Source organism: Culex pipiens, chromosome 1 (assembly GCF_016801865.2).
Source record: "Culex pipiens pallens isolate TS chromosome 1, TS_CPP_V2, whole genome shotgun sequence".
Lineage (NCBI taxonomy): Eukaryota > Metazoa > Arthropoda > Insecta > Diptera > Culicidae > Culex > Culex pipiens.
The window spans coordinates 49,605,982-49,615,035 of NC_068937.1; the positions used below are offsets into that span (position 1 = coordinate 49,605,982).

Genomic DNA, 9,054 nt, shown 5'->3' on the forward strand with positions numbered 1-9,054 from the left:
TTTTTGTTCAGAAACTCATGCCGAACATTTTGCTACAAAAAACTCATGAAAAGATGATTTCTATAAAAAGTTATAAAACAAATACTCAGAGCTGTGGAGTCGGAGTCGGAGTCGGAGCCGGAGTCGGTGGAGTCGGGTCTTTTTGGGGACCTGGAGTCGGAGTCGGAGTCGGAGTCGGAGTCGGAGTCGTCAAAACTCGAACAGCTGGAGTCGGAGTCGGAGCCGGAGTCGGCTAAATTTTAAGAGCTGGAGTCGGAGTCGGAGTCGGAGCCGAAGATTTCTGATAACCAGGAGTCGGAGTCGGAGTCGGAGAGTCGGAATTATCTCAAATTCAACAAAAAATATGTTTTTTTTTATTGTTCAGTATTTACTATATAACAGCATAATTAACAAAACTTCTTATGTTTTTAATTGTTTTTTACGTCGCATGCAATGCTTCGCCATTTTTTCATTTTTTTCTGATAAATCGATGCCATTATGTTTTTGAAACTTTTTATTGTGATTGGAAAGCTCTAAATGTGTTATTTCTCTATAATCACTAAATGATAACCTCTTACCCAAATATGTAGTATCATAATTTAAAAAAATATAAAAAATATTGGTTTTGTAGTCAGACATATCTTATTGATTTTTACTGCTTCCTTTTGCCTATATTTATGTGCCCTTTCAATTCAAATATGACCAAATTTCATACAGTTCTTTCTGAAAAAAGAACACACACAGTCATCTTTTACCCCGATAGAGAATGTCTTGGAGGTTTTAAATTAAATCATTTTTTAGGAAAAAAAATTACGAATTGCATAAAAAGATTGAAAATAGTAACTACTGTTTTTGGAAATCGAAAAAGAGTCACTGACAGTTTAACTTTTGTAACGAATAAAATAATTAAAACTTACAAAAAATATCAAAAGAAGTTGCAACTAATTTTGAAATCATCATAGAATGTTGATGTTGATGTTGATTTTAGGTAAACTATTTGATATCGTTGCAAATCATCGTTGAACAAATCTCAAGACTTCAGTACAAAAATGAACTAATAAAAAATGTATAGAAGAAAATGTAGGATTTTAATTTATTTTTCAAATATTATTAAAAAAAACGAAATCAAAATATTATCAACCCGTAAGAATTTTCTCATACTGTATGTCCCACGCCAATATGACGGAAGGTGATTATCATTGCAAATCAATGTACCTTTAAAAAATGAAATACTTGTGACTTAGAAAATATTTTACTTGTGGATATTTGTTTTTATATTATATTTTAAGTTTTTTCATATATTTTGATGGAGGCGCAAGATCATTCATAAAGCTTCGTTTTAGGTGAAGATTTACGAAGTATCGTGCGACTCCTTTTTAATGTATATTAATTTTTAAAATTAAAATAAATTAAAAAATTCCAGGGTTAAATATTTTTCTTTTCACAGATATTTTCAAAGGACCTCTTAAGCGTCCTTTCCACGTAGAAATTGTTCAGACACATTGATTTGCAATAATAATCTCCTTCAGCCATGGCGTGATGTCCATGTACGTTTAAAAAAAATGTTTCGTTTAAAATTGTCATTTAAAAAACAAGGTGCCTGTCACTGTGCTTCTTATAAATGTCAGCCTGAAAAAGAACAAATTGAATTTTAATATTCAATAGATCATTAAGGCCAGGTTTCTTTTAATTATTCATTCAAAAATAACAATTAAATATTTAAATTTATTAGCTTTGAATACATTATATGCAAGTTTGAGGTTAAGCAAATAAATCCAAATTTACTTACAAAACTGTTCTTCTCAAAATGCCTCTAAAACTGAAGATATTTTTTGATTTCTGTTTCCATAACGTATAAAACTTGTAACCTAGAAACTTTTTTTTCGTTTTGTGATTCAAACTTATTTTTCTTGAGAAAAACATGACGCTTAGAGAGTTTTTAAATAATCTTATTTATCAATGTTTAAAAAATAATTAACTAATAATAGTTGACTAACTTTTTAAACATTTAAAAATATGTGGAGTTGGAGTCGGAGCCAACCATTTGTTGAAAGCTGGAGTCGGAATCGGAGTCGGAGTCGGCTAGAGTTGGTAGGCCGGAGTCAGAGTCGGAGCCAACCATTTGTTGAAAGCTGGAGTCGGAGTCGGAGTCGGAGTCGGCTAGAGTTGGTAGGCCGGAGTCGGAGTCGGAGCCAACCATTTGTTGAAAGCCGGAGGCGGAGTCGGAGTCGGAGTCGGCTAGTCTGAGAAAGCCGGAGTCGGAGTCGGAGTCGTTTGAAATATGACCCGACTCCGCAGCCCTGCAAATACTAATTTAAAAAAAATCAAAACACGTGCAAAAAAAGTATGTACAAATACATTTCAGAAAATTAACATAAATAGTATTATAATAGTATTTATTAAATACAGTAATTGGTAGTTAAAAATATTGTTATGTATCAAAAGATCAGAAATGTTATGCCCTTTCCGACGGCACATAGGTTGCCTTGTGAATCGTGGATCGACGACAAAATTCCGGGTTGGTACGAAATTCCAACGAAAAATAAATTCTTACGATACAAACACCTTCAAAACGGTGTTATATCCACTCCAGTTTATTGACAATTAGATAAATTAAAAGTGTGCAAAATTAAGTTTAGATAAGTTTTATATAGGATTTCCAGAGTTATACAAACTTCTGTACTAAGTAGTTAGTAAACTTTATATTCCATCCAAATTATTTTTTTAATCAGTCAAGGATGCCTATTTGGAGTTGAGAAACTGGATTAATGATGATTTGTCAACAAATAACTGTATGTATGTTAATGTTTCGAAAGATGTACAAACTTTTTTGTACCTTTTTTGATTATTGTAATAGTATTTGTAATATAACTTTTATAGAAATCATCTTTTCATGAGCTATTAGTAGCAAAATGTTCGGCATCAAAATCTGAACAAAATGTGCTAAGTGCCCAAGGGGTATACATTTACTTACTGTATATATGATCTGAGTCCGAAATATTGTACATTTTTTCTATGCACCAAAAAAAGGCCTAAGCATCGTATGACACCAAGATGGTATGAAATTTTTGCAGGGAGGTTTTGAAAAAAAAACAAAATAAATAGGACAAACTAGTTGAGATGCTGAAATTTCCCGTTTTTTATTTATTTTAATTATAATTTATAAGTAGTTATTTATCCTCAGTTACAGAGTTGGCTTCCTTTTATTTTTCCGTACCTATACTAAATCCTCGAAACAAGGCTAACCTTACTTTGTCGTGTTGTTTCATCCCGAGCAGACGGTGATAACTTGAGAATAACATTTTTTGATATTAGAAAATACTAGGCAAATAACATTTTATGATATTTATAACAAGATTTGTTATTCGTCTTTATGATTTTTTTGTTATTGGATTGTTATTGTAATAACAGACTTATAACATGTTTAGTGATTCTTCGAACAAATCTTTGTTATTATTTTTTGTTATTTTAACAACTAATCCGATCATCCCAATAACAGTTGGAGTTATTCTTCCATAACAAAAAATGTTATTCCCAAGTTGTTTTGGCTTTCAATCAATATCAGACCAACAACACATTTTGTTCTGATAACATAAACTGTTATTAAAGTCTTATGCAAAAATAGATTTTTCAAGAAGATTCCATAACATTTTCTGTTATTTTAACAGTATTTGTTATTGAAATGGCATGAATTTTGTTATTACCGTCTGCCCGGGATTCCTTACCCCTAAATCAAGTTCTTTGATTCTTTTTTATAAGTCTCTCCAAACCAATGAACCTAAATTTCTTCACTTCAAGTGCAAATTAAAATAACTAGTACTTTTATATTCAGCGATTCCTCGTCAAACCAGCATGATCCCAGGAACTCCCATGCCAAATTTGAGCCAAATCAGAGCACTTTTGATCTGAATCCTGCTGGTTTGACGCTAAATCGCTTTATTGCTATTTTGAGGAAACCTGGATCAAGGTGCAAAAAGGGGAGATTTATTTACACGAATACAAATTGAGTACTGAACCAAACATGTTTTGAAGGAGACCTTACAGTGTTCATTCAGAATGTGCCGTTACTACAACGGTATATCTCATCTGAGCAGGTCTTTTGAAGGATTTTAATCGGCCAGTTCCAGCTTGATCAAATCCACCACCAAAGCCAGCAGCACCGGCAGCAGCGGTAGTGCCACTGCTAGACGGTGAGGAACCACTACCAAGCAGGCCGAAGGAGCTTTGTGGCAAATTTAAGATACCTGTTCCACGATCGTTGAATGAACCACCAGCACCACTAAAACTACCAGCGGAAGCGCCAGCACTAGCAGCAGCAGAAGCACCGCCGAGAGCCGAGGAAGAACCACTTCCAGTTCGGTCACCTAAAGCTCCTCTAGCGATGGCAGCACGTCCAGCGGCAAGCCCCGCCTGATATCCAGCGTTGTATCGAGCACCGCTTCCGGAACCGAATGATCGCCCAGAGAGGCCAGCCTAGTTGAAAGCAAGCGGTTAGATCAATCGTGACAGTTGTTAATATGATCGGGTTCTCAATTTGATTTGTTGGGGATATCGCTTCGGTCACCAGGCAGTTCTTAGATTTGAAGTCCGGACAGCCCCGACAAAACAAATTAACTCGCAGAAACGCAACTTACTGCCATTTAACTCACACTTACCGAGCCGAATCCACCAGAACTTCCACCGCTAGTCACGGTCTGCTCGAAGGCCGCCGGCTATGCCGTAATCGACACGGACCGAGTACCGCTGGACGATCCGGAGAACTGGGCGGACGCCACAGCCAGGCAGGCCAACAAAAGCTGCATAAAGAGAACAATCACTTGCTGTAAAAGACACTTCACTGAACAATTTTTAACACTCACTCACCACAAATGCACGCATTTCGGAGATTTTCTGCTGCTGATTTTGAGAACTGCTCTCTTTCTAGATTGACTTCCTGACTGGAGAAGAGTCGAAAATTCTAGTGGCTTTTATATGGGCAAAACATATAGACTTGATCAAACCTTGCCGAACCTGTTTAAACATCTTTTTTCGGTTGTATTTTTTTGTCAGTCTTTAGTCTTCTTCAACGAAGATAAAAACCAATAAGGTTTTTATCTACACCAAACCCCCAACAAAGTACAACATTCCGGGGATTTCCCCAAATTTCTCATCTTTTTTTGAAAATGAATCTTTCTAGGACGAGAGGAGGGTGGCGGAGCGAAATCATCGAGCTAGAATTTGCATATTGGTAGAGATCATTGCCTCATCGGACACGGAGGGATTGAAAGATTTCATTGTCCGAAAAGTTTTAAATGATATACCGTCAGCGGGGGTGACGGTATACAAAGAATACACCTCTCGAAATTACCAAATAACAAATGCAATTTAAATGATATCGAAAAACTTGTATAGATTGAATATGGTGGAACTAGATGAACTCTACCTAAAAGGTCAATCGTGTAAAAAATTAACCCAATCTCACCCAGGGGGTGACATTGGGTCAAATGAAACTAAAACGATGATCAAATAGATAGATAGGTTCAAAACAAGTCATGCAAAAGTGGTACTTGTTCGAGGGAATCGTAATGACATGCTACAATGTTGGAAGCGGTGATTTTTTTTAACATTTAGGTAAATATTTTTCGAGCAATTTAAAAAAAAATGTTCTAAGGTTGATTTTTAGCCAAAATCGTACCTCAACTCAACGAGATTTTTTCAGTAATGTTTTTTTAAAGTTAAGAATTAACTTTCGTTGAGAAGAACTAGAGAAATTGCCAAATTCGTCAAAATTCACTTTAACCCAATCTCGCCACCCAGCCCAATGTCACCCCCAATGACAGTAGTTCACAATGAACAAATAACGTCATGATTCGAAATCCGGACACTTAGTAGCATATCATTTTTGTTATAGCTGACAAAAAATCATGTAATAAGTTAGAAATGTAGAAAAATCATCAGGATGTAGTATAAACAGTTAATTTAAAGAGAATGAATGCAAAATATGTCTTTTCTAACCATTTTTCCTCAGAATTTTCAAATTAAAATGACTTGTTGTGCTTCGAATCCCAGACACTGATAAAAGTTGATTCGAATTCCGGACACTCGATTTTACTTATGAATCGCACAAATTTGGGCCGAAATTTTAGAGAATGACATTCTTTAGGTCTCAAATAAGATGTAAACATCAAAGCAATCGATATTTTGTATAAAAAATTGCTAGAATTCAAGGAAATCCGAACCAAAAATTTCTGTTTTGCCTTCCCGGTGCTTCGGACGCCTATGAAATATTTCAGCAGAAATGTTTCACAGTTTTGGTAATCACATGATTTAATTTAATTTAATTGTTTTAGCATTGGCCACAGCGTCCAAACATATTTGAAATGAAAGTTGATGTTAGTTTAGAGAATAATTATGCGAACTTATATGCACATTAGGGTGTTTCATCCAAACAAAAAAGTTCTCAGAATCAGGCAAACCGAGGTTCCCCTAGTAGAGGATAGCCATAGGGACTCTCATGCCAAATATCAGCCCATTTGGTTGAGAATTGGCCTGTCCCCAGCGGTTCAAAGTTTACATGGGAATTACTATGGGATTTTTGCGCTTTTCGTTCAATCGTTCCTACAGGTCTGGGGACAACATGGATTCACGCGGAATAAAGACAGGTGTGTAGGGGATGGTCCAATGAACAAATTCCAGAAGGAATTAGGGTTGTCCATTCTGTTCCCAAGGTGCGCATTGGATCGACGTCCGGTGTCTCCAGAATCAACGATTCACCCTTCAAAAGTACGCATTGCCCTTAGTATGCTATGACGGCTAGGTTTATTTGTTTATTTGTTTATTTGAATCATCCGACAACTTGTGGTCTTAATGATAAAACTTAACTTAACTAAAGACAAATGCTAACAACATGAAACACAAAAACAGATTAAAGCTGGTGAGAGTACCAGAGTCGGGCTCGTTGTTGAAACTGCGGGGTGGAGATGTTGGGATCGTACAGGTGGGAAAATACATTGAATCGGCTACACATGAAACGAACTGGTTCGTGCTGTCCATAGTTGGTGTTGCGGTGAGCAAGTTGTAGATATTGGCGTTGACGAAGTGGCCGAGCAGGTGTGTAGATTTGAATTTGAGCGCGAATCCAAGGAGTGTCAACTTCACCGGCCAGTATTTTGGCAACAAACGTTGCTTGTGAGACGTGCCGCCTCCGCTCGAGAGTCTCTAGCTGCAAGACACGACAACGTTCTTCGTACGTGTTCCAACCGGCAGGATTCCTTGCACGGCGAAGGGCAAGCCGGGTGAATTTTCGCTGAACTGATTAGATTTTAGCAGTCCAAGTGCTCTGGTACGGACACCACACTACGGAGCAGAACTGAAGGTGAAAATTACGACGTCAGACGGTGAACACGTGGAGAAGCATCGATTGCATTATTATTACAAAACTATCATGTTACGTTATTTGGCATAGTTTAAATTGTTACAGGAACATCAAAAATTATAATTTTATTATTTTAAAGAATGTTTCTGAGCCAAAACTTGAGTGAATGCTCTGCCACGTGTTCACCGTCTGACATGGGGCGTCGTAATTTTCAGCTAGCCGTCATAGCATACTAAGGACAATACTTACATTTGAAGGGTGAATCGTTGATTCTGGAGACACCGGACGTCGATCCAATGCGCACCTTGGGGACAGAATGGACAACCCTAATTCCTTCTGGAATTTGTTCATTGGACCATCCCCTACACACCTGTCTTTATTCCCAGACCTGTAGGAACGATTGAACGAAAAGCGCAAAAAATCCCATAGTAATTCCCATGTAAACTTTGAACCGCTGGGGACAGGCCAATTCTCAACCAAATGGGCTGATATTTGGCATGAGAGTCCCTATGGCTATCCTCTACTAGGGGAACCTCGGTTTGCCTGATTCTGAGAACTTTTTTGTTTGGATGAAACACCCTAATGCACATAATTGATAAAACAAGATGAAGTGTCCAGGTTTCGAATCGTCCGGGAATTCGAATCATGACGTTATTTTCTATCGTACCCACTATATTTTTTTGTGAAATGTGGGAGGAGTGCCATTGCCTAAAACGAAATTTGGGAGAGAGTAAATTTGGCTGCGTAACTGTTGAGAAACTTTTAAAATTATTTAATTGAATTTTTCAGAAACTAAACAAATAAATTTATAAAGTTTTGCAAACTTTTAGTAAGGAACAAAAAAAAATCTGTAAACCTTTTTCATAATTTCATCCAAAGTTTCCTTCTTGATTCGTCTGTTGGAGTCACATCAAGACAGGACTGCTTTTTGCGGAAAAAATCTTTTAAACCAAACCAATATGAATAGTATAAAGCATCGGAATAAAAAAAAAAACATATTTCAATCATCACTTAATTCCGTACAAATTCGTATAATGCAAAAACAAACCGTACACGCAAAAACTAGCCGTCGTGGGCCAAAAATAAGTACTTACAGTTATACCAGTTCTAATGTTTATACATAAGAAATAGATGGACTAAATTTAAATGACATAAAGTAAATAAAACAAATCAAACCACATTTTTTAACGAACTGATAGGATTTCATTTTTTTTTTTTTGTAATATTTTTCAACTGATAAAGTTTTTCTCAAGATTTTCATTTTTAAAATATGTACTGTGGTAGGCCACACAAAGTCCTTGCGCTACTTTGAACACTTCTCTACCACGGTCAATAGGATTCAATACCTTCATTTTGCGAAAAAATCTCAAACCTGTCAATTAAAAATTAAAAATGGGTAATTCTCTACCAACTCACACGAAATCGGGAAAAGTTGCCCCGACCCCTCTTCGATTTGCGTGAAACTTTGTCCTAAGGGGTAACTTTTGCCCCTGATCACGAATCCGAGGTCTGTTTTTTGATATCTCTTGACGCAGGGGCATGCGAAAAAATTGGTGTTTTTCAATAATTTGCAGCCGAAACGGTGATGAGATAGAAATTTGGTGCCAAAGGGACTTTTATGTAAAATTAGACGCCCGATTTGATGGCGTACTCAGAATTCCGAAAAAAACGTATTTTTAATCGAAAAAAACACTAAAAAAGTTTTAAAAATTTTCCCATTT

The 9,054-nt window shown here is 36.5% G+C and overlaps 1 long non-coding RNA gene across 1 annotated transcript; it reads right to left on the minus strand.

Annotated features, from left to right (window-relative positions):
• Nucleotides 1-3,941: 3,941 nt before the first annotated feature.
• Nucleotides 3,942-5,070, minus strand: LOC120419706 (uncharacterized). Its single transcript, XR_005605769.2, has 3 exons — nucleotides 4,843-5,070; nucleotides 4,635-4,775; nucleotides 3,942-4,452 (listed from the first exon to the last, which is right to left on the minus strand). It is a non-coding gene; the product is annotated as an uncharacterized LOC120419706 (long non-coding RNA).
• Between the last annotated feature and the right edge of the window lie 3,984 nt (nucleotides 5,071-9,054).